Source organism: Ovis canadensis, chromosome 1 (assembly GCF_042477335.2).
Source record: "Ovis canadensis isolate MfBH-ARS-UI-01 breed Bighorn chromosome 1, ARS-UI_OviCan_v2, whole genome shotgun sequence".
NCBI classification, from domain to species: domain Eukaryota; kingdom Metazoa; phylum Chordata; class Mammalia; order Artiodactyla; family Bovidae; genus Ovis; species Ovis canadensis.
This window is the reverse complement of record NC_091245.1, coordinates 53,788,091-53,814,843: the sequence shown is the minus strand read 5'-3', so window position 1 is coordinate 53,814,843 and position 26,753 is coordinate 53,788,091. Positions and strand designations below refer to the sequence as shown.

At 39.8% G+C, this 26,753-nt stretch overlaps 1 protein-coding gene across 4 annotated transcripts in view; it reads right to left on the bottom strand.

Annotated features, from left to right (window-relative positions):
* ST6GALNAC3 (ST6 N-acetylgalactosaminide alpha-2,6-sialyltransferase 3) overlaps positions 1-26,753 on the bottom strand; it is a 639,342-nt gene that overhangs the window by 36,184 nt on the left and 576,405 nt on the right. The window contains exons 6-7 of one of the 4 annotated variants that reach the window (XM_069594964.1): positions 10,437-10,455; positions 6,644-9,085 (exon numbers count right to left, since the gene is read on the bottom strand). The exons of the other annotated variants lie outside the window; for them this stretch is intronic. The gene's annotated coding sequence lies outside the window, so the exon portion shown is untranslated. Of the gene's footprint in view, positions 1-6,643; positions 9,086-10,436; positions 10,456-26,753 lie in introns of those variants that run through there. 4 annotated transcript variants of the gene reach the window in all.

Sequence of the window (26,753 nt, the reverse complement as noted above, 5' to 3'; positions counted from 1 at the left end):
TGATAATATTCATTATAATAAAGTACTTCTTACCTATTAAAAATGAAACACTGAGTTGATCTGTCCTGATCATTCAAATGGTCAACCACTCTTTCAAAGAACTGTGACTTTGCTTGAACCAGTCAATTCTTTATATTGTTCATGGTGAAAGTCACAAAAATTTACACATTAATCCAAACATGTATGCTTATAGACTAGTACCAAATGTTTCCTATATATTTGAATTTTCATTTCTGACTTAACTTTGTCCCCAATCTACATCCACTACTATGAAATAATTCATATAGATGAAAGACTAGAGGTAATGTATTCATCAGTACACAGAATAATAAACTGCCAAGCTTAAAAAAACTCAGCATTAAGAATTCAGACTCTAGTATTCCAGTCTGAGCAGGAGTAACCATTATTTTGGTTTTTGGATTTATTACTCCATTATTTTTAGTATAGTTTTAACCTACAATGGCACCCCACTCCAGTACTCTTGCCTGGAAAATCCCATGGACGGAGGAGCCTGGAAGGCTGCAGTCCATGGGGTCTCCAAGAGTCGGACACGACTGAGCGACTTCACTTTCCCTTTTACTTTCATACATTGGAGAAGGAAATGGCAACCCACTCCAGTGTTCTTGCCTGGAGAATCCAAGGGGCGGAGCCTGGAAGGCTGCCGTCTATGGGGTCGCACACGACTGAAGTGACTTAGCAGCAGCAGCAGTATGTGTCCACAAACAGAATATTATTGTTTTGTGAGTTTTTCAACTTTGCATATTATATATATAATGCATGACATCATTTTGCATGCATTTTTTGTGACTTGTCTTTTTCATTCAACGTTTTGTTTGTGAGACTCATCTCTGCTATGCTTGTGGGTATAATTCATTCATTTTTACTATTATAGTAAAACTCAATTATGAATACATAACAGTTTATTTATCCATTCTTTTGTCAGTGGATATCTGAAATGTTTCCACTTTTCTTTTTTCTTTTGCAAACATTACTACAATGAATATTCACACACCTGTACTAGTGTTTCTCTAGGGAAATATGTAGGGAGTAGAATTGTTAGGTAGAAAGGTAAGCAAATGTTCAACTACAAGGTAATTCCAAATTGTTTTCTAGAGTCTGGGACCAATTTCTATGCCTATCAATAGCATATAATCGTTCCTGCTGCTCTTTGTACATCCTCAATAATACTGTATATTTTTAGACTAAAATGTTGCCAATTTGGTGAGTGTATAATCATATTTATTTTGGGTTTGAGTTTGCATTGCCCTGATTACTAATGAGGTGTAGAATATTTTCACATGTTTATCAGCTATCCATGTTTCCACTTCTGTGAAACTGTTCAGGTTATTGTTTATATTTTCCAGTGGGTTCTTTTTCTTAATGATTTTTAACTAATACTTTATGTTCCTCCTGTCTGTATGAATTACAAGTATCTCCCCTCACCACCGTGGCTTATCTTTATATTTTTTTTTCTTTGGAAACATTTAAACTTAAAATTAATCAGCTAAATTGATGAAGCTTTTACAAATAAAATCAGAATATTAATTAAGTAGTATAATGAATACGAGTAATCAAATGCATCAAACTTTTCCTTTACAGCTTGTGCTTTGGAAGCTGTTTTTAGGAAATCCATTCCTAACTGGATATCAAATTTAAGATTCTTTAAAAAGCACATTTCCTTTGCTTGCCTTACAGTTAAAAAAATCACAAATCTGTTATTATACTTGGACTTATTATACTAACAACTTACAAACAAAATGATTTGGGTGGCCTCAAGTGTAGCTTTGGGTGGCTTCTCCTGCTGATTCCCATCCTCCTCTCTGCTCATGCATCACCTCCCACGTGGACTCACACATGTATGACGCACACGGAGAAATAGTGCACCTGTGCATCTCTTTCTCTCCCCACTCTCAAGTCTAGAATTGCCCTGCCACTGAAGTGGTCCCCAGTCATAATTTGGGTGCACTGCCAGCATGGACAGGGAAGCCTGGCGTGCTGCAATTCATGGGGTTGCAAAGAGTCGGACATGACTGAACAACTGAACTGGACTGAACAACTGAACTTAACTGAACTGCCAGCACCAAACTTTCATACTTAAGCTTGTTTCTATACGTGCTTGCTATGCGCAATTCTTAACCAAGCTGTCAGTAGTCAGGGCTGCCATTCATTTTTTTTGCAATCCTTTTCTCTCATTCTTTCTTTTTTTAACTCAAGAGCATTGACTTTTATTAATTCATATTAAGTCACTTGAAATTATACTTGTTACATTTAAATGCTCATTAATGCAAATGGCTGAACAAACCCATTTCCAAGGCCAGTCAATATAGTTGTCACTTCAACACAGCCTTATGACAACTCCCATATCAACGTAGTACTTTATTTTCTAAATTTTGACCCATTTGAACTATGCTGTATTTTTCTTCAGCAGTCAAATGTACATTTGAAAATGTTTTTTTACTCTTTCGACCTACCTTATTAATGTCCTCAGATGATGTCTTCACCTCTTTTAAAAGCAATTAGAGATGGTTAAGTCTCTGAATATTTCTTTCTCCCTATCTTCCCACTACTGAACTTTCTTCATTTGGTATCTGTTTTCATTCATTTGGATTGAGAGAGCTATCTCCCACTGCATTTGGGACCTGGTGTTTGGATACTGCCCCTGCCAACCTCTAGTTAGACTTCCTCCTATTCCTTCAAAATCTCTCCATTCCTGATGTTTTCTCCTCTGTATACAACTGTACTCTCCTGCCTCCCTCAGTTGGTCATTTTCACTACTGCCTGTGGTAATCCCCTTATTCCCAGCCCATCTTTAAAAAATTATTTATTTTAATTGGAGGTTAATTACAATATTGTAGTGGTTTTTCCCATACACTGACATGAATCAGCCATGGGTGTACATGTGTTCCCCATCCTGAATCCCCCTCCCACCTCCCTCCCCATCCCATCCCTCTGGGTCATCCCAGTGCACCAGCCCTGTGCACCCTGTCTCATGCATCGAACCTGGACTGTTGATCTATTTCACATATGGTAATAAACATGTTTCAATGCTATTCCCTCAAATCATCCCACCCTTGCCTTCTTCCACAGAGTCCAAAAGTCTGTTCTTTATATCTGTGTCTCTTTTGGTGTCTCATATATATGGTCATTGTTACCATTTTTCTAAATTCCATATATGTGTTAATACACTGTATTGATGTTTTTCTTTCTGGCTTACTTCACTCTGTATAATAGGCTACAGTTGCATCCACTTCATTAGAACTGATTCAAATGCATTCTTTTTAATGGCTGAGTAATATTTCATTGTGTATATGTACCACAGCTTTCTTATCCATTCATCTGCTGATGGACATCTAGGTTGCTTCCATGTCCTAGCTATTATAAACAGTGCTGCAATGAACATTGGGGTACATGTGTCTCTTTCAATTCTGGTTGCCTCAGTGTGTATGCCCAGCAGTCGGATTGCTGGGTCATGTGGCAGTTCTATTTCCAGTTTTTTTTTAAGGAATCTCCACACTGTTCTCCATAGTGGCTGTACTAGTTTGCATTCCCACCAACAATGTAAGAGGGTTTCTTTTTCTTCTCATCCTCTCCTGCATTTATTGTCTGTAGACGTTCTGATAGCAGCCATTCTGGGAGATGGCTGAGATGGTACCTCATTGTGGTTTTGATTTGCATTTCTCTGATAATGAGTGATGTTGAGCATTTTTTCATGTGTTTGTTAGCCATCTGTATGTTTTCTTTGGAGAAATGTCTATTTAGTTCTTTGGCCCATTTTTTGATTGGGTCATTTATTTTTCTGGAATTGAGCTGCAAGAGTTGCTTGTATATTTTTGAGATTAGTTGTTTGTCAGTTGCTTCATTTGCTATTATTTTCTCCCATTCTGAAGGCTGTCTTTTCACCTTGCTTATAGTTTCCTTTGTTGTGCAGAAGCTTTTAAGTTTAATTAGGTCCCATTTGTTTATTTTTGCTTTTATTTCCATTACTCGGGAGATGGGTCATAGAGGATCCTGCTGTGATTTATGTCGGAGAGTGTTTTGCCTATGTTTTCCTCTAGGAGTTTTATAGTTTCGGGTCTTACATTTAGATCTTCAATCCATTTTGAGTTTAATTTTGTGTATGGTGTTAGAAAGTGTTCAAGTTTCATTTTTTTACAAGTGGTTGACCAGTTTTCCCAGCACCACTTGTTAAAGAGATTATCTTTTCTCCATTGTATATTCTTGCCTCCTTTGTCAAAGATAAGGTGTCCATAGGTGCATGGTTTTATCTCTGGGCTTTCTATTTTGTTCCACTGATCTATTTTTCTGTCTTTGTGCCAGTACCACATTGTCTTGATGACTGTAGCTTTGTAGTAAAGACTGAAGTCAGGCAGGTTGATTCCTCCAGTTCCATTCTTCTTTCTCAAGATTGCTTTGGCTATTCGAGGTGGGTTTTTTTTTTTTTTTTTTTTTTTGTATTTCCATACAAATTGTGAAATTATTTGTTCTAGTTCTCTGAAAAATACCATTGATAGCTCGATTGGGATTGCACTGAATCTATAGATTGCTTAGGGTAGTACACTTATTTTCAATATATTGATTCCTCCAATCCATGAACATGGTATATTTCTCCATCTATTTGTGTCCTCTTTGATTTCTTTCATCAGTGTTTTACAGATTTCTGTATATAGGTCTTTTGTTTCTTTAGGTAGATTTATTCCTAAGTATTTTATTCTTTTTGTTGCAATGGTGAATGGAATTGTTTCCTTAATTTCTCTTTCTGTTTTCTCATTGCTAATGTATAGGAATGCAAGGGATTTCTTTGTGTTAGTTTTATATCCTGCAACTTTACTATATTCATTGATTAGCTCTAGTAACTTTCTGGTGGAGTCTTTAGGGCTTTCTATGTAGAGGATCATGTCATCTGCAAACAGTGAGAGTTTTACTTCTTCTTTTCCAATCTGGATTCCTTTTATTTCTTTTTCTTCTCTGATTGCTGTGGTTAAAACTTCCAAAACTATGTTGAATAGTAGAGGTGAGAGTGGGCACCCTTATCTTGTTCTTGACTTTAGGGGAAATGATTTCAATTTTTCACCATTGAGGATAATGTTTGCTGTGGGTTTATCATACATGGCTTTTATTATATTGAGGTATGCTCCTTCTATGCCTGCTTTCTGAAGGGTTTTTATCATAAATGGATGTTGAATTTTGTCAAAGGCTTTCTCTGCATCTATTGAGATAATCATATGGTTTTTATCTTTCACTTTTTTAATGTGGTATATCACATTGATTTGCAAATGTTGAAGAATCCTTGCACCCCTGGGATAAAGCCCTCTTGGTCATGATGTATGATCTTTTTAATATGTTGTTGGATTCTGTTTTCTAGAATTTTGTTAAGGATTTTTGCATCTATCTTCATCAGTGATATTGGCCTGTAGTTTTATTTTTTTGTGGCATCTTTGCCTTGTTTTGGTATTAGGTTGATGGTGGCCTCATAGAATGTGTTTGGAAGTTTACCTTCCTCTGCAATTTTCTGGAAGTTTGAGTAGGATAGGTGTTAGCTCTTCTCTAAATTTTTCATAGAATTCAGCTGTGAAGCTGTCTAGTCCTCGGTTTTTGTTTGCTGGAAGATTTCTGATTACAGTTTTAATTTCTGTGCTTGTGATGGCTCTGTTAAGATTTTCTATTTCTTCCTGGTTCAGTTTTGGAAGGTTATACTTTTCTAAGAATTTGACCATTTCTTCCATGTTGTCCATTTTATTGGCATAGTTGCTGATAGTAGTCTCTTATGATCCTTTGTATTTCTGTGTTATCTATTATGATTTCTCCACTTTCATTTCTAATTTTGTTGATTTGATTCTTCTCCCCCGCCCAGCCCCCCCTTTTTTTTTTTGATGAGTCCCAGACCATTTCTTCCTATTCCATTGCAAACTGGCTTCTCCCATTGGTCTCTAAGCCACGGACTCCAAATGATTTTTCTTAGGAGATCTAAGCTTTAATCCTGATTTGGCTACCGACTTCTAAGGTTGGGAAGAAAGACAACGAATTTTTCTCAGCCAGTTGTTCTTGCAAATGGAGTAATTAGCCCTACCTCACTGAATTGCTGTGAGGATTAAATAAAACAGTATTTGAGCTTCATGCTAGCATGTGATAGAAGTTCTGAGTGTAAATTCTTAAAAAAAAAAAAGTTTATTTGCCTCTTCTTTAATCTACTCTTTTAACACTGAAAAATAAATTTCTGTTGCTTCTTGAGCTAGTGATTGAAATTCTTTTACCCCATAATTAACTCTTTTAACCAAGACCCAATGTCCTAATTCCTTTATTTACAAAAAATAATTATACATTTCCCTCAAACTCCATTACACATTTAATTTTTATTAATTATTCAGTTATAAATCAGTGAATATTAGAAAATAAGAAAAGATAACCGAAATTAGTGAACTTTAATGTGTGTTGTTTTCCTGAAAAAAAAAAAAAGAAAAAACAACAACAAACAAACCTGAAGATGGCCTCAATATTTTGCCATTTTGTAGATGACCATTGTCAGGCAATTTTTTAGTGAAATGGAATTGGGAAAAATACATTAGATAAATGGCTTCTAAAGTAGTGCTCTAATCTGATTATTAAAGCTAATACATATTCACAAATTGAAAGCTGGCAAAAAGAATGTTGCTTTGATGCATTTATTTGAGAATAGCCCTGACATGATTTAAAACATATCAAGTAGACTTCTTCAAGACACAGCACAGCACAGTCTCAGCACAGTGAAATACCACAGAAGTGGAAGAGATTTATATTCTGGGTGAGATTATATACTGGATAAGATAGATTTATATGCTGGATGAAATGTATACTCAGTTCCAGGAATTTCTGGTGGGGAAGGGGACACAGAAAAATAAGCAGAAACCCTTATATCCCTATATATCTTGGATACTTATATCCCTAGCTCCCCAAAGAATGTATGTAGTCAGAGTAGGTCCTCAGAGAATGTTGGACCCAATAATAAGAGTAGGTTGAAATAAGACTCTTCATTCGAGAGCAGTGAAGGTGATCCCATTTTCAGATTAGTATACCTTTAAATTAACTTTTGATCAAAAATGGATTTTTAATTCCTACCTAGTTCTCTCTTCCCACAAAATCATTTTTCCAGATGTAGAGAACAGAACACAGCACATAGGCTATCAAATTCTGTGTCCTGAAAAACTGCATAAATGATCATAATTTCATTGACATGCACTACCAAAAATAATAAAATATGATAGAATGGAAGTTTTTTTTTTAAGCAACACTATTTCTATCACACAAACACACTAAGCTAAAAAAAAGTAATACAATAAGGAAATAACCTATTTTATCATAATTTCTTGGATATTCATATGTAGACATAGCACTGAGCTCTTTTTCACTGTGAGATGTTTACTCTACAATTGTTCTTTTACAATAAGTTCATACTTTAAAACCTAAAAAAGAAGAAAGAAATCTTACATAAACAAGTCAATTATCTTATGTACAAAAGAATGATAAAAGATGATTTATTTTAATGCAAATAGATGAGGAAAAATAAATGAGAAGTATTAAAGGTATTTTTAAATCAAATGTATGGCAATAAGCAATTGTAAAAATATATGTAAGAAAAAAGTGATGCAATGAACCTAAAATCATGGGGAAAAAAGCAAGTATACTAATAAAGATGGATTATTTTTGAAAAATAAATATTTTAATATTCAGTTCCATAAAGTATTTTTGCCTTTCATGAAGAATACAAAAGTGCAGTGAGAAACAGATTTACTTAGATTTCACATATTTTTGTCAGAAATTTATTTTTTTATAGATATAGAAAGAAGTATATAGTAGATATTAGTATTATAGAAACATATGCCCTAATTACTCCCCACTTAAATACTTATTAAAAAACAATCCTTCTTTTGGTCTTCCAGAGGTTGCCCATTTATTTTTTATTTTGTGAAGTATTTAAGATAGGAATGAACAGTGAAGCTCAGTGCTTGTCTATAAAAGCACTCCTGAATCAAGGGTATAGTAGGGATCAGAAGGATTAGTGGAGGTTTGAAAAGGTATTTTACTTTTTTCCATCACTGAACACAGTGGAGTTGATACAAAAAGTTTCTAGATACAGAAAGATTGAAATAGGATTAGAATTTATATTTCTTTTCCAAGGCCTCATCATCAGTTTAAATTCTGAATCTGTAAGCAACATTTTGCAAAACAGTTCTACTTGGCAGCTTGAGTCCAGTCATTCCTTTGGTCCCCAGGGACACTCTATCCTTCTGAAAGCCCTGGATACATACCATGGGGTGGGCAGATGTGCAGGGGTACATGGGATCCCTGCCCTTGGGGAGTTTGACTGGCACCCTTAGGGTTTCCCTGGTGGTTCAGATGGTGAAGTGTCTGCTTGGAATGCCAGAGACCCAGGTTCGATCCCTGGGTTAGGATGATCCCCTGGAGAAGGAAAAGACAACCCACTCCAGTACTCTTGCCTGGAAAATCCCATGCACAGAGGAGCCTGGTAGGCTACATTCCATGGAGTTGCAAAGAGTCAGACACAACTAAGCAACTTCACTTTCTTTCACTTTCACATGAAGAGTCTCCCATCCGTTTTGTGAAGGCCTCTGGTTATATGGCATCCAGTCCCATCACTTCATGGGAAATAGATGGGGAAACAGTGGAAACAGTGTCAGACTTTATTTTGGGGGGCTCCAAAATCACTGCAGATGGTGACTGCAGCCATAAAATTAAAAGACGCTTACTCCTTGGAAGAAAAGTTATGACCAACCTAGATAGCATATTCAGAAACAGAGATATTACTTTGCTGACTAAGGTCCGTCTAGTCAAGGCTATGGTTTTTCCTGTGGTCATGTATGGATGTGAGAGTTGGACTGTGAAGAAGGCTGAGTGCTGAAGAATTGATGCGTTCGAACTGTGGTGTTGGAGAAGACTCTTGAGAGTCCCTTTGACTGCAAGGAGATCCAACCAGTCCATTCTGAAGGAGATCAGCCCTGGGATTTCTTTGGAAGGAATGATGCTAAAGCTGAAGCTCCAGTCCTTTGGCCACCTCATGCGAAGAGTTGACTCATTGGAAAAGACTCTGATGCTGGGAGGGATTGGGGGCAGGAGGAGAAGAGGACGACAGAGGATGAGATGGCTGGATGGCATCACTGACTCGATGGATGCGAGTCTGAGTGAACTCCGGGAGTTGGTGATGGACAGGGAGGCCTGGTGTGCTGTGATTCATGGGGTTGCAAAGAGTCGGACACGACTGAGTGACTGAACTGAACTGAACTGAACTGGTTATGTGTTCCTAAACTGAGCCTGGATGACTGCAGTCTGGGCCTGTTGGACAAGAGGTATGCCAGACAGAGCAAAGAGAGAGGGTGAGAGCACAGAGAGCAGAGTTGCATTATGTTAGAAAAAGCACAGAGAGATCCCAGGTTCCCAATTCCAACTCTAACACTGGTTAGTGTGAATATGCATGCATCACTCAATCTCTTTAAGTCTAAGTTTCTTCATTAGTAAAGAGACAATAAAAATACAAAAGCCCTTTACTTACTAATAGTTTAAGTTGTCAACAGCTGTTCAGAGATCCATTTGCTTGTTTGAAAGTGAAAGTGAAGTTGCTCAGTCGTGTCCGACTCTTTGCTACGCCATGGACTGCAGCCTACCAGGCTCCTCAGTCCATGGAATTTTCCAGGCAAGAGTACTGGAGTGGGTTGCCATTTCCTTCTCCAAGGGATCTTTCCAACCCAGGGATTGAACTCAGGTCTCCTGCACTGCAGGTAGATGCTTTTATCATCTGAGCCACCAGGGAAGCTCCAAAGTAGTCAATTTTTAAATTTGCTTCAAAATGGCAGTCTGAGCTGATCCTTTAAAGCTGAAAGCCAGGAATATTTTCTCTACTTCTTATAGTATCAGGGTACCTTTTTGAAAAATAGAATCCTTTTGCCCATTGCAAATCTGGAGAGAAATGCATACAGTTTCCCCATTGCCCTCCCACCAGAAATGATGCCCACAATTGTTAGAGGGAAAACTGCCTTCTCCAGAATCTATACTCAGTGCCAAGTCCACTTCTTCATATGGGCTTCCCAGGTGGCCCTAATAGTGAAGAACCCTCCTGCCGATGCAGGAGACCTAAGAGACACAGGTTTGATCCCTGTGTCAGAAAGATCCCTTGGAGACCTTAGAGAAGGGCTTGGCAACCCACTCCAGTATTCTTGCCTAAAGAATCCCAAGGACAGAGGGGCCTGATGGGCTACTGAATAGTCTACTGACCTTTGGGACCATTCTCAGAACAGGGGAGTAGTTTTATCAGCAACTTCCCCAGCTTTATATGGAAAGTGTGAAGTCAAGTAGGGTGTGTGTGTGTGTGTGTGTGTGTGTGTGTGTGTGTGTGTGTATCTGGTTTGTGTGTATCTATAGGTTTCCATTAGAAAGGGAAGGAAACTCACCACTGCCATGACCAGGACCCTGCAAATGATAAGTAAACAACTTAAATTTATTGAATAAATGAAGAGAAGATGACTTGACTGATTAGTCAAATTGAAATACCCAGACTTTCTGCTGCTATATTAGAGCTTTTCCCGATGCCCTGAAAGTTCTGGGTAGGAGTGTCTTTGGCAGGCCTCCTACACACATCAAATGGGAAAACTAATCAGTAGAAAACTGCCTACTATCTCTTTGCTTTATGCCTCCAGACTCAGACTAAACTATGGATTTTCTTTCTTTATTCTTTCTTTTATTAATGTCCCCAGAAATCTTTTAGACTAGTAAATCTCTCTGAGAACACAGCAGTGGTTAGCAAGAAGGAAGAAACAGAAACCTTTTTAACCATCTCTTAAAATGAACTCAGAGATAATTATAAGCTTACGAGTATAAACATGTTCAATCAAAATTGAATTCAGTTCTAAAGAGACTGACTAATAGCATCCCAAACATCTTGGTGTGTGGAGATCCAGATTGTGGCTGGCCGAGTGTACAATTCATTGAAAGCATCAGTTATAACAAATGTTCTGACATGAAACACAGTGGGGACGTCCTGGGCTGATGTTATTTTGGTTTTGTGTGGCTTAATGGAATTAGTCATTCACTTGTTAGCAATCCCTATGTCACTATATGTTCTTTGTTTTTTAAAATGAGATGCTAGGCTAAACTATTTAAATAAAAGGCTTGATAACTGCCATGTATCTTATAATTATCAACGACAATACAAGTGCAGATTTGTCTATATTGAACTCCTTGGAAATTGAAATCAGTGTTGTCCAAGAAGAATTTTTTCAATTCATAATAAAACAACACTTTATATCTTTTTTTTTCCAGATTTACACCCACCCTCACTTCCTAGGAGCTCCCCAGGTGGCATAGTGGTAAAGAATCCACCTGCCAGTACAAGAGGCACAGGAGATGCAGGTTCAATCCCTGGATTAGGAAAATTCCTGGAGAAGGAAAGAGCAACCCTTTCCAGTATTCTTGATTGGAAAATTCCATAGTCAGAGGAGCCTGGTGGGCTATAGTCCAGGGGATCACAAATAGTTGGACACAACTGAACACACACACACACACACACACACACACACACACACACTTCAATTCCTAAAGCTCTTATTGAGCAACTAGTATGTACCAGGAGCTATGTTAAAAGCTGAGACTATCTCACATAGACTGTAGATGGTCTCTATTTCAGAGACTGACTATTTAACTGGAGAGATAGGCATTAAAATATAACTTCACATGATAAATAAAATAAAAGAGGCATGCATAATTATTAAGGAGGGAATAATTAATTCTTTTTGGGGAGGCAAAGGGGAAACAAAAAGCTAAAGCAGGAAGTCCTTGAAGAGTTTTCCAGAAGTCCTCCAGGCCTCATATTAATAAACAAAGCCCACATTTCATGTGTTTATATAAATTAAAAAGATAAATTTTACATTTTTAAATGCAGTGGTTCTTAGCTTCAGTTGTCTATTAAAATTACCTGGGGAGCACTTAAAAATAGGGATAAGGAGACTACACAAATCATTTAATTCAGAGTCCCTGGGGTAAGCTTCAGTCACCCATCCCATATAAAAATTTCTCCAAGTGATGTAAATTATCACTAGGACTGAGAACTATTTTTCCATAGTAAATAGCTACAGGACAGCTTCTTTGCCCTAAGCCAAGGGGACCATTATTTTTGGAGGAAGGTGGACTACAAATATATATATTTCTATATAAGAAATAAATAGAAAGAAAATACAATAAAAGCCAAAGGTCTTAATTATACAACTTCACTTTTGTATACCTAACTGCACTCAATGTAAAAATCAGGTCTAAAGTGACTTAATACTCATACAACCTAGACAGCCATATCCTTGTGGCTCAGCTGTAAAGAATCCTCCTGCAGTGTGGGAGACCTGAGTTTGATTCCTGTTTTGCAAAGATCCCCTGGAGAAGGGAAAGGCTACCTACTCCAGTATTCTGACCTGGAGAATTCCATGGACTGTATCGTCCATGGGGTCACAAAGAGTCGGGCATGACTGAGCAACTTTCACTTCACTCACATGTTTACTGATAGATACTGGGCCTTGAGAGTTACAGATCAGCGTGTGGACCTGAAGATTCTTACAGACTAAACCCTTTGGGATTATAAGTACTTAGAATGATTTCTGTCTCATTTAACCTATCCTGGGTAGTTTTTGACCATTTTAAGTATGCCGTGGTGATATATTTACTGCACGAGAATTTGAACTTCAGCTAACTTTCCAGTTCTCTGCCCCTGTAGCCTAATAAGGTAGAATATCAGCTATGTTACTAGGCCAACGTCGCTTCTGATAAAAATGTCATCCGGTTGATAAAATGCATCTCAGCTGAGAGAACAATAAACACCTTGTGGGAAGCCACAGCTTTAGGTTTGCTTGAGTGTGTGAGTGTGGGGACCCCTTCTAATTGGCATGACCCTATGGGGGTCCTGGAAGCCACACCTATGACGTTGTTATAGGAGACAGAGGCTCCTGTGAAGCTTGAGGCTTTTAGACCAAGGTACCTCTCACATCTGCCTGGCATGAAGCTTATTTTCGTATACTTCATTGTCACCTGGATGCCAAGAGGATACCTTCTGGATAGCTGTATGGATTCTGCAAGTTGTCCCCTGAGAGGAGAGTCTGATGCTGCCCTTCTGGCAGGCTGCATTTCTTGTCCTATAGTTTTCTAAGCAACTAAATTGTCAAATGTAGCTTCTGGGAGAACCCTGAGTCTGTTAGAAGAACACTGCCTGGTGGAAACTGACTATCTGTATCACTACCTTCTCAGAGAAGCTGTAGATAGATGAGAAATGGTGTTATATTTTCTCTGACACCCAAATCCACTTTCACACTTCTATTAAATGGTTGCACACATCAGTACAAAGATCAGTGGTAGTATATGTAACTGTTCAGGCAAATTATGTGCAATCATAGCTAATTCAAAGATAATCAAAGAAAAAAAAAGGGTACAAAGGGGCATATTCATCTATCTGTCTTTCTGTCCAGCCATCTATTCACCATTCATCCACCCATCCATCCATCTACCCATCCATTCACCCATTCATCTGCCCACATGTGCATCCATCTAACAATTCCATCAACCTATTTACCTAATGTTATTGAGGTTTCCCTTCCTGAGAAGACAATATCAGGACATCGTTAAAGACAATTTATTATAGGGTACAATTTGATAACTCAGGTCTTCTGAAAAACTAGATGCAACAAGAGGGATTACGCATCTTCCGTAATTTTGAAGGTTCCAAAGGTCAAGGATATTAAGGGACAAGTATGTTTTTTGTCCTAAGAGGAGAGTGAAAATTTTAAGAATTGGGTAGGTGTGTTATGTTTTTCTTCTTTTCTGTCTATCCATAAATCATCTTGCAAATGGAAATCATGGGATCTCATGTTTGTAATACTGACTGTTGAGACTACTAGCTTTCTATTTAAAAACAAAATCAGTTCTAGATGTGTTTAAAAAATAGCTGTTAAATAGCTTCATTTGTATGTCAGTACTTTTACATTCTCTATATTTCTTAGAAAAATATATTCATTTCTAAGAATCACAACTAAAATCACATGACGATATAACGACTTCTGCAGCCACTGAAAGTTACCCCCTGCTTTCCAGGTGGTGCTAGTGGTAAACAACCTGCCTGTCAATGGAGGAGATAGATATGGGTTTGGTCCCTGGGTCAGGAAGATCCCCTGGAGAAGGAAATGGCAACCCACTCCAGTGTCCTTGCCTGGAGAATCCCATGGACAGAGGAGCCTGGCGGGCTACAATCCATGGAGTCACAAAGAGTTGGACACAACTGAAGTGACTTATCACACATGCACCAACCCATGTTTAGAGTCATGTCTTAAAGGAATCCAGGAGGCCCTTCTGGATAAAATGCAGGGTGAAGGGGCATCATGAGGGCACCTTCCACTCCATGTTCTTTCTTATGCTGACTGTAATGGGCTTTGTGTGAATCAGGACAAGTCTTAAGAGATTTCTGCAGGTGAGTGGTTGGTGTATTCTATAAGAGTAAGTCCCACCTCTTCGCCATCAAGGCACCAACCCATGACCTATGACATCAGCACACTTATTCCACTGTAATGAAACCATTTATTTAAGGGCTATATTTCCCTTAGACTCCAGATCACCTGACCTGCCTCTTGAGAAATCTGTATGCAGGTCAACAAGTGACAGTTAGAACTGGACATGGAAAAACAAACTGGTTCCAAATCAGGAAAAGAGTATGTCAAGGCTGTATATTGTCACCCTGCTTGTTTAACTTATATGCAGAGTACATCATGAGAAACGCTGGGCTGGATGAAGCACAAGCTGGAATCAAGATTGCTGGGAGAAATGTCAATAACCTCAGATACAGAGATGACACCACCCTATGGCAGAAAGTGAAGAACTAAAGAGCCTCTTGATGAAAGTGAAAGAGGAGAATGAAAAAGCTGGCTTAAAGCTCAACATTCAGAAAACTAAGATCACGGCATCTGGTCCCATCACTTCATGGCAAACAGATGGGGAAACAACGGAAACAGTGACAGTCTTTATTTTGGGGGGCTGCAAAATCACTGCAGATGGTGATTGCAGCCATGAAATTAAAAGACGCTTGCTCCTTGGAAGAAAAGCTATGACCAACCCAGACAGCATATTGAAAAGCAGAGACATTACTTTACCAACAAAGATCTGTCTAGTCAAGGCTATGGTTTTTCCAGTAGTCATATATGGATGTGAGCATTGGACTATAAAGAAAGCTGAGTGCTGAAGAATTGATGCTTTTGAACTGTGGTGTTGGAGAAGACTCTTGAGAGTCCCTTGGACTGCAAGGAGATCCAACCAGTCCATCCTAAAGGAAACCAGTCCTGAATATTCATTGGAAGGACTGATGCTGAAGCTGAAACTCCAATACTTTGGCCAACTAATGCGAAGAACTGACTGTTTGGAAAACACCCTGATGCTGGGAAAGATTGAAGGTGAGAGGAGAAGGAGACGACAGAGGATGAGATGGTTGGATGGCATCACCAAGGCAATGGACAAGAGTTTGAGTAGGCTCTGGGAGTTGGTGATGGACAGGGAAGCCTGGTGTGCTGCAGGCCATGGAGTTGCAAAGAGTCAGACACGACTGAGCAACTGAACTTTCTTTTTCCCGTCAGTTCAATTCAGTTCAGTCGCTCAGTCGTGTCCGACTCTTTGCCACCCCATGAATTGCAGCATGCCAGGCCTCCCTGTTCATCATCAACTCCCGGAGTTCACTCAGACTCATGTCCATCAAGTTGGTGATGCCATCCAGCCATCTCATCCTCTGTTGTCCCCTTCTCCTCCTGCCCCCAGTCCCTCCCAGCATCAGAATCTTTTCCAATGAGTCAACTCTTAACATGAGGTGGCCAAAGTACAGACTCCAGTATAAGTACCTTGAGAGCAGAGGCTGGGTCCCATTTAACTTTGATTCCCCAGTAAGTATCATAACTGGTAGGAATTCAATAATTAATTAATTATTGGAATGAAAATAAACTTTGGGGGAAGTAGAGCAAACAGTCTCAGACAAAGTGTCTTGGAGGTAATTTTGAAACTCTGGACAGTGTTGTTACATTCTTTACCAAAGAAGGAAAACATAAAAGTAGTTTAGAAAGATAGTTTATAAAATATCTCTTTATTCTGCCAAGTTTAATTTATTAACACCATGCCCTGTTAAAGGCCAGCAGAGCTTTGGATCTCTTTTTATTATCTCTTTTTTTTTTTCATCTAAATAAGATGAATAGTTATTTCAAAATGCTCACCATGCCATGATTTTGTTATCTAGTTTGGGCACTAAGAACTCAAGGTAGGAGCTAATAACGTTGTTGCTAGTAAGGAGATCAAATTAAAACTTAACAATGTGATCACATAAAATTCCAGCGATAGCATCACCATTAGCTCTGGAAAACAATACAGTTCTTTACAGAATCTTCCTTTGTTTCTATACTGCATTTTGTCTGATAATCACTTGCCAACAAAGACATCATACTAATTACAATATGTTATACCAGGGACAGGAAAACTGATAAATGATTCATTGATCATTTTCTTTCAAAAATAATTCCTCTATTCTTGTCCTTAAGTTACATATGGATTATAAATGGAGGCTTTAAGTGCTTTCCCAGAGAGTTGTTTAGAAGAAATCATGTTGACAGTTTTAATTCTTAGCAACTTAGCGACTGTGAGTGGATACCCATTGGGGGAAAAAAAAAGAATGAGGTCAACACACAAAATTAGAATCTTTTGCATGTGAGGAAATGAGTAGTTCTTTTCAAAGGAAATCTGCTGTATGAAACATTCTTTGCTTCTCTCTATGATATTTTGAGTCTTCTGAGGTGGCTCAGTGGTAAAGAAGCCACCTGTCAGCGCAGGGGACACAGGAGGTGAGGGTTCGATCCCTGGGTCAGGAAGATTCCCTGGAGTAAGGAAGTTGCAATCCACTCCAGAATTCTTACCTGGAGAAGTCCATGGACAGGGGGGCCTGGCAAGCTACAGTCCATGGGGTCACAAAGAGCAGACAGGAGTGAGCCACTGAGCAGACATGATACTTCAGTCCCCGCCTTGCCAAATCACATCAGGGGCATCTCCGTCTCCTCTATGTCCCCAGATGGATGGCCAGCAGGGCAAGATGTCATCCTGGTTTTCCTGTCTGGAAAAGGTCAGCACATAGTAGCTAATTTGTCTGAGGACAATGGCTGGGCAATAGCAAGAATTTGGCTGAAGAGAGGGTGTAAGCCAGTTCACAAGGTCTTCAGTGACTCAGAAGGAGGGACCAGGAGGTCTGAGATGAAGAAGAGTAGAGAGAGGCTGGATTGAGAGACAGAGGGCTCCAAGGTTCTGTTTGATGCCTTCTCTTCCATAAGTGAGTGAGGGAGTTAATAAGTATGTAAGTTTATAGTCTCTCCTGTGTGTGTATCGTGCTCCTCATCGATAACAGGCCCTGAACTGTTCTTTGTGTATTGTCTCAACTGTTTTTGCATTTCTGTACCCTCATCTCAGTTAAGGTTTGTCAGCAGTCATGTAGCCAGAAACATTTCCTTGTTATCTCCATCTCTTTGTTCTCCTTTAACGCCCATGCTCTTGCTGGATTTTTCTTTGTTTCTCAAATTCATCCTCTTTGTCTTTCACTTAGAACCTCATCATCCCTGTTCTGGACAGCTATCATCACTTCTTGACTAGTCTCTCTGCTTGCAACCTTTTCTCCCACTTATCTATCTACTAAACTGCTGCCGCAGTGATTTTTCTATAATGAAAAGCTTTTATGTCATTATCTTTGTTTACAATACTTCCATTGCTTTCCACCACTAAGACCAGAGAACCAAGACTAGTATTCTTTACCTTGTATTAAGAAAATCACCAATTTACTTTTGTTTACACTTCTGGCTTCGTACACAGAAGTTGACTCTCACATGATATACATGAACCATTTAGAATAACTTATAGAGCTCCGTACTGTGTCATTTGTAAATTAAACAGACATTTATTGTTTAGATGCAAAGCACCAGTCACTTTCTAGGTTCTGGATATACAGATGTGGTATCTTTGTACAACCTGTTCTGGAATACATGTCCTGGGGAGTCTTCACTGACTCTCTCAGGCAGAGGCAGCCAGGATCTTTTTGTGCTACTGAATATATTGCCAAACACAAATAGCTCTGATATGGCATATTATAAATACATATTTTGGAATCTCTTTTCATCACTAAACTCTAGGGTTGAAGTCCTTGAAGACAAGGGCTGTGCGTCCTTCATCTCCATATCCTCAGCATATGGAGTAGAGCTTGGCAGGAGTAGTTGGCTGGAAAATGTTTTCTGAATGAATGACAAATACTGTCCATCATATGTGTCCAGGATATATGGACTTCATGTGCATCAGCCTCACACTCTACAAAGTACAGACCCCTTACAAGAGGACCCACATAAACACTTACAGCCAAAGTGATACCCCAAATTTCCAGATAAAAATAAAACTTGTTTTGGTGAAAAATAAAAATAAACAAATCTAGAAAGAAAACAATAGTTTTCTCAGGGAGGGTGGGTTCCCAGTGGGAACCTGAGCACAGGCTTGAAACATCAATCCCCTACACACACATACAGACACATAGACACAAACACACTCCACCTAGTTAACTCAATAATCTCCATATCTTCACTCATTTGCATTTTTTCAGAAAATCTTCTCGAATCCCCCACCTCTCCCCAGATTAAGCAGTTCCCCTGTCATGTATTCTTATAGCATCAGCTATCCTCTTAGCTGTTCAGTTCAGTTTAGTCACTCAATAGTGTCCAACTCTTTGTGACCCCATGAATCGCAGCACACCAGGCCTCCCTGTCCATCACCAACTCCCAGAGTTCACTCAAACTCACGTCCGTCGAATCGGTGATGCCATCCAGCCATCTCATCCTCTGTCGTCCCCTTCTCCTCCTGCCCCCAATCCCTCCCAGCATCAGAGTCTTTTCCAATGAGTCAACTCTTTGCATGAGGTGGCCAAAGGACTGGAGTTTCAGCTTTAACATCATTCCTTCCAAAGAACACCCAGGGCTGATCTCCTTTAGAATGAACTGGTTGGATCTCCTTGCAGTCCTAGGGACTCTCAAGAGTCTTCTCCAACACCACAGTTCAAAAGCATCAATTCTTTGGTGCTCAGCTTTCTTCACAGTCCAACTCTCACATCCACACATGACCACTGGAAAAACCATAGCCTTGGCTAGATGGACCTTTGTTGGCAAAGTAATGTCTCTGCTCTTCAATATGCTGTCTAGGTTGGTCAGAACTTTCCTTCCAAGGAGTTATACTCTTTCATGTAATCATTTGACTAATTTCTATTTCCTCTTCCAAACCATAAGCTAGACAAGACAGGCTCCATGCCTGTTACGTAGGAGATGTGGAATGACAAACAAAGGATCTGATTTAATCCTCATAATAATTATTCAAGGTAAACACCATTAGCATCTGTGTTTTCCAGAAAAAATATAGACACTGAGAGCAATATCCTGACCAAAGTCACACAATCAGGGATGAAATCCTGGGACAGTTACTGGTTTCCTGTGTCACAGAGAACTAATCTAGAGCTATTTAAAAACGTTAAGTGAATGAGCTCAGCTTTATTATTCAATGTTGAATGCCCAAGAAAATTAGTAATTTTAAACATGAGTTTTTAAAAAATTGAGTGGACCCACAGAGAGTTCATCTTTTTTAATCTTTCAACTCTGATTGGAAATAACTTAGTATTAAGCAAGCTGCTAAAATCTCCACCACGAAGAGCCATGTGGGTGCCTGGAGTCTGACAATCGAAAAGGTAAGCCTATTTTCTCCTCTAATGTATGGTTCTTGTATAATTCCCAGCGTGAGTTTGAAATAATTAAAAAAGTAATCTGATATTTGCAATGTAGTGAAACAGATCTGACTACTGGGTATTGAAAAATTTATTGTTGCATTATTTTAGAGCCTTCCTAAAAATCCTAATCCTATTCCTTTATAAAATGGATAGTTCTTTTGCTAGTAAAGGACACAGGCAGGTGAAAGACGGTCACATTAAGCGGTTGATCAGAACCTCAGTTAAGTGTGGGTCTTGATTACACAGGGTTCCACGAACCCCAGGGAATGGGGAGTGGAAATAGAGGCACCTCTTGAGTATAGATGCACCACATGACATGACTTGATGTGAGAGATGTGAGGCATGCATGCTCAGTCCTGTCTGACTCTGTGACCCCATGGACTGTAGCCCACCAGGCTCCTCTATCCATGGAATTCTCCAGGCAAGAATCCTGGAGTGGGTCGCCACTTCCTCCTCTAGGGGATCTTCCCAGCCCAGGGATCAAACCCGCATCTCTTGCATCTCCTGCATTGCACCACCTTGGAAACCCATAATACAACTTAGCCACACTGAACACATTTTCCAAGGTCCCTTTGCTGATCCTGCTCTTAGCTGCCACTGGATTCAGCCAGAAGTGACTAAAATACATGCCCAGTTTTCAGGGAACTTAGCCCAGTGAAAAGGCAGGTGCCACAATACAAAATGGACTATAAGAATAAAACTAGAATCTACCTGCTACCCCTCAGAGAGAAAGTAAGGAGTATTGTTGCCCCCTGTTTGCCAGACTTGGTGTGGATAAAAAGCTATGTGCCTGCAGGAGTGCTGGTCATCAAGCAAGAACTTGTTTCTAAGCCATTAAATACCTGAATGTCCAGTTTATCTGTTTCAGGTAGAATTTCGCTATCTTCAATAATAATTTAAGCTACCCTTAAGCCAGTCTTTAGTTCCCTTGGCTTCAGGTGGATTCTCTGAATATTATTCAAGCAACTGTGCAGTTAGGACCAGAGCTCTGAAAAGGCAGCCTTAGCCACCTGACATGTTGCTTCATATTAATGCTGAATTTCAGACATGAATTATTTTAATGGCCCATTTTATTAGCTACTGTCTGAATTCTTACAAAAATTACCCAGTTTTATTCTCTAACTACTTAATAAAAATCTCCAATTTTTGTCATTCAGAAGGAGAGAGTGAAAACCAGGTCAGGGCACTTTGTCCTGCCTACCAGGCAAATCCCTTTACACCAGGGCAATGGGCAGGCAGTCTGGTGAGTAGGACTGAACTATATGTTAGAAAGCACAGGGGGAAGGGAAACCTCAGTTCAGGGCTATTTTCCTCACCTGGAAAAATACAGAATTCTTACAGGCTCCTGTAGAAGTGTCTGACTGTCATGTGAAACAGTTTAGCCCTAACGATAAGTCCTCAGAATAACAAATAGTTATTTGCCAATAGCAGGAGATATTGGAGACCAAAGCAGTGCTTTGTTATGAGAGAACATTTCGGTGCATTATTCATGCATTTTTGTTTTTATTCAGAGCTTTGCAGATAGACGTCTACTGCATTAGCTTTCCCATTCTAATGGAATCACTGTGGGCAGAAGAAGGTTCCTATCACCATGTGCAATGTATCAGTCAGGGTCTAGACACAAAAAGAAACCACTCTGTACTTCAAGTAGAGAAAATTTAACACTGGAATTAGTTACACAGAAAGACATGAAAAGCCAATCAAGGGAAGATGAGGCATCACAAATATAGGCAGCAGCAGGAAGCCAATACCCCCAGGAAGTGGTATTTCCAGAAATCAGTATACTCAGGCTGGAACAAGTACCATTAGGGAGGCTGCCGAGCAGAATGCCGAGGCCACGGAGGGAAGGGATGCCCCCTGGGGAGTGGGTAGAGCTAAAGGAGAAACAGCTTCTATTGGAAATACCCCCAAAGGCACTGGGAGAAATACCTTGCTTTCTCAGCCCTCCCATCCTCCAGTCTTCTGCTAATACCTCTTGCTGATGAAAATACCCAGAATTTGGTTGTCAAGGGAACCTGAAAAATGGTGTTTCCTGTGATTAACAGTAAAGCAGGGGAAGGGAGGGAAATGGACCTAAGGACAAACAGGCAAATAGCCAACCAGCACACATGTACTGCCCTCCAGCTTTCCACCCATGGCAAGTATCAAGAGCATTCCTTCTGTGCTATCAGCCTTGCAATTCAGTTAACTTTCTCTTCTCCTTAGATTTCTATTGACTATTATTGACCTATCTCTTGTGTCCTGTATAACACTCAGATGCCGAAGTTTGCTGTGATAGAAAAGCAGAGATCAAGAGGGAGGTACCAAAAGTGGAAGACAGTGGCATTGTACACTTTATTTGAATATAGTTTCATTAAAAAAAAAAATCTAAGGGAATGTTTTATTTTTACTATTTAAATTTGTTTCTTTTGACAGACTTTTTTTTAAAAAAGGTACTAATGACCATTGAGCATTTACCAAGTCCATCCTTCATTTTTAGGATGGGTGTCTAGCAAGGAGCAGAATATCTATAGGTAAAAAAGGAGAGGAGCAAAATGTGTTCGCTGCATCAATCAACCCTGCTCCCTACCTCCATCCCCTTCTGGCATTCCTCAGGCTGGCTGGAGCACAGCACCCCTGGTACCCTTTCCAGGTTCCTGGAGGCCCAGGTAAATCATCCTTGGTAGATGCTCTTGATGAGCTCATGCTGCCACAGCCAGCAATGGGATCTGTCTGTACCTTTTGGTGCTGTAAGCCTGCCTCTTGTTAATCCCAGCCTTCCTTTCCTGCCCACCTGCCATTTCTCTTGTGCCACTGAAACTCAATTAGATTTGAATCTCATTGCCAGAAGGTTGGTGTGTCTTCACAAATTCCATTCATCAAGAGTCCATTATATGACTGGAATTGAACCAGACACTTTTTCTGGATTATTTCATTTAATCCTCATAGGAACTCCCAGTTTAGAGATGAAGAGACTGATTCGGAGATTAAGTTGTTTGCCCAGATTCATCCAACTGGTAAGTCAGAGAAGTGTGATTTGAACTGGCTTTTGTGTCCAAGCACATACTCCATTATACCTTCTGACAGCCCAGGGCCAGTACAGAGCAGCAGTACAGCAGGCTGCTCCTCATTTACACCAGGTGTCAGCATCTAAGGAATGTGGCCTTTTAACCAGACTTCTCAAAGCCAGCCACAGCTCTGTACACAGATAGGAGCTGAGGAGAACTGGATGGGCAGTAAGGCCTTTGTGGACACCTGGCCAGCCAGTGACATGTACAAGTCCACCATGTACTGACTAGGATTCACACAATATGCTCTCCCAGTGCCTGGACTTATAATCAGCCTTCCCTCTCACAGAATGAATTGGCATCAGATAAGCAAATACATTTCTTTCCTTGTCTCTTCTCATTTAGGGGGCTGTATCTACTTCCTACAGCTTATTTTGTACCATGTATCAAGACTAATATAAAATCATTCTAATAATAATCCACCCAAACTGGCCTTCATATCTGGTGCCTGCTGGAATATAACAGAAATCTTTCCATTTTGGTTTAAAGAATTGCTTCATCTAACCAACTGAGAGCAAACTTACACACTTTCTAACATAAAGGCTATGGGCCAGCAGGTAAATGCAAAAATTCTATTAGTTTTCAGACCTAAGGTTTATGATATTCATTTTAAATAAAATAAAAATCCTATACAGGGATAGGAAAAGTCCCAGGGATAGTTTCAGTTTTAAAAGCATCCACTTAGCTATTATATAAGGGCCAAGAAGGTAGTAGTTCCTGAGTTACCATGTAGATACTTTTTTTCCTGCTCATTTACTTTGACAAAGACAGTAAATAGCATACAAAGAATAGATATATTTGAAAGAAATATTAAAACACTGATTCATATAACATTAAGATGTATAAAGTCTCTTGCATAGATTGAGAGAAAAATTAAAATGCTTTTGGTTCCTAATGAGACTGCACCAGGCTCATATAAATCTAAATTCCTTACCTTAACCTGAGCTTAAAATAATGGGCTAACTGACAGAGCTTTACAAATCCTAGCAATGAACATTATCATTTATTACCAGAATGAGTGATAATAGGGGTAGCAAGGAGATATCACATATTGGGAAGTGTCCAAAGAGTTTAGCAAGACAATATTTCTTTTTCACAATACAAAGATAAAAGAGTTGTGAAACTCAGAGCTCATTTCATTCACTTGGAAGAGAAGGGCAGGTGGGTGTTCTCGTTAAACAGATTGCAACCCTTTCCTCCAGGAGCGTAAAGGAGAATGAATAAACACAGGAGGTAATATTCACTCCACAGTGCAAGAAGGTACATGGATTTAAAGTCCATCTCAGTAATTAAATTTCAGTGTTGACACAGTACATCTCAGCATTCAGAGTTCTAAATATAGGTTTTACAGTACCTGTGAGCAAAATGCAACACACATGAATATTTATCTCTGTAGCGATGATTCTTCTGTCACATGCTCAGAAAAAGAAGTGTTGAGATTAGGACAGACCAGAACAGAGTCCACAGAATCTGATGATAATCATTTCACATAGCTGAAATGATCTCATGGCCTTCTCTGAGGCCATGGTTTTCTACACATTTTTGGTTGCAGAACCTTTTGTACAATGAAATTTAATTAGAAGCCAAATATTTGAAGTGGATTGAAGTGGAGTAGGCCAGTAGATTTATGAGGGGCCAAGGGATGCTCCAGAACCTTGACTTCTTAATGCCGCAGCCAAACTTGAGACGCAAAACCTAAATCTATAACCCATAAATAAGTAAAATAAAAATTCGTTTGGTATCTGATTGATTTTAAGGTACTGTGGTGATTTTGAGGTGCTCACAGGTTGTAGAGAGCTATTGTATTTCAAAGGAAGGTCTTATGAAATCAGTTGATTAATACCAGAGAAGCAATATGATTAGGAGAAATAAATGTTATTTACTCTCTGCCACTCCTCAGGAAGATACTAACTCCATTAACAGAACTCCCAGGCCCTCAGCTTTGGGCCTGGTCCCATCTTGGCAGTTCAACTGCTCTGCGTATGCCTTGATCCCCAGTCTGTCCAGTTCTGCCGCAGAGATGGTGTCTGTGCTGGGTTCTTCCTTTGCTGAATGTGGCTGGGACAGCAAGGTGCTGCTCTTCTTTTATGCCTAACATGTTTCTCCAGCATTAGTTCAGATCTCCTTAAGCATAGCCACTCAGTTCAGTTCAGTCGCTCAGTCGTGTCCGACTCTTTGCAGCCCCATGAATCGCAGCACGCCAGGCCTCCCTGTCCATCACCAACTCCCGGAGTCTACTCAGACTCACGTCCATCAAGTCAGTGATGGCATCCAGCCATCTCATCCTCTGTCGTCCCCTTCTCCTCCTGCCCCCAATCCCTCCCAGCATCAAAGTCTTTTCCAGTGAGTCAACTCTTCACATGAGGTAGACAAAGTACTGGAGTTTCAGCTTCAGCATCATTCCTTCCAAAGAAATCCCAGGGTTGATCTCCTTCAAATGGACTGGTTGGATCCCCTTGCAGTCCAAGGGACTCTCAAGAGTCTTCTCCAACACCACAGTTCAAAAGCATCAATTCTTCAGCGCTCAGCCTTCTTCACAGTCCAATTCTCACATCCATACATAACTACTGGAAAAATCATAGCCTTGACTAGATGGACCTTTGTTGGCAAAGTAATGTCTCTGCTTTTGAACATGCTATCTAGGTTGGTCATAACTTTTCTTCCAAGGAGTAAGCGTCTTTTAATTTCATGGCTGCAGTCACCATCTGCAGTGATTTTGGAGCCCCCCAAAAATAAAGTCTGACACTGTTTCCACTGTTTCCCATCTATTTCCAGTATCAATAATCTTAGGTAAAGCATGATGTGGTAACAAACGTAACAAACAGCCTCAAGTACTCAGTGACTTGTAACGACTTAATAACTCTTGCTGGTATTACATGAACATAATGGGTTTGCCTTTCTTTGGGATTGGAATGAAAACTGACTTTTCCAGTCAGTTTCCAGCCGCTGCTGAGTTTTCCAAATTTGCTGGCATATTGAGGGGAGCATTTTCACAGCATCATCTTTCAGGATTTGAAATAGCTCAACTGGAATTCCATCACCTCCACTAGCTTTGTTCATAGTGATGCAAGTCCCTTCGACTGCAAGGAGATCCAACCAGTCCATCCTAAAGGAGATCTGTACTGGGTGTTCATTGGAAGGACTGATGCTGAGGCTGAAACTCCAATACTTTGGCCACCTCATGTGAAGAGCTGACTCACTGGAAAAGACCCTGATGCTGCAAGGGATTGAGGGCAGGAGGAGAAGGGGATGACAGAGGATGAGATGGCTGGATGGCATCACCGACTTGATGCACATGAGTTTGGGTGAACTCCGGGAGTTGGTGATGGACAGGGAGGCCTGGTGTGCTGCGATTCATGGGGTTGCAAAGAGTCAGACATGACTGAGCGACTGAACTGAAATGAACTGAATGGATTTGCTAGACGTGTTCTTTATTCTGGGACTCAAACTAATGGAATCCTCATATTTAGGACATTGCTGACCTTGTCATGGAAAGAAAGGCCACATGGCAGTATGCTCCATAAGGATTCTGAAAACTTTCTGTTGAAAGTGGCACACATCACTTCTGCTCACATGCCACTGGCTCAAAAAAGTCAGCTGTCCAAACTGGATATCAGAGAAGTGAGATGTGGGTTTGGGAGTGTATCATCTTTCCACAGAGAGGTGTCCCATAGGAAGGAGTGGCAATATTTTCAACAATCTACTACAACTAATTATTAAGATTCCCTCCCTTATTCCACCTTTGAGAAAGCTCAATTGCATAATTTAGCTTTGTTTCTTCTGACACATAATTTCAGTGATGGGTATCTTATTTCTCTAAAGTTGGCAGGACCCATGGCGCTTTCCACTGAGAGTCGGAAGTAGGATTTCTT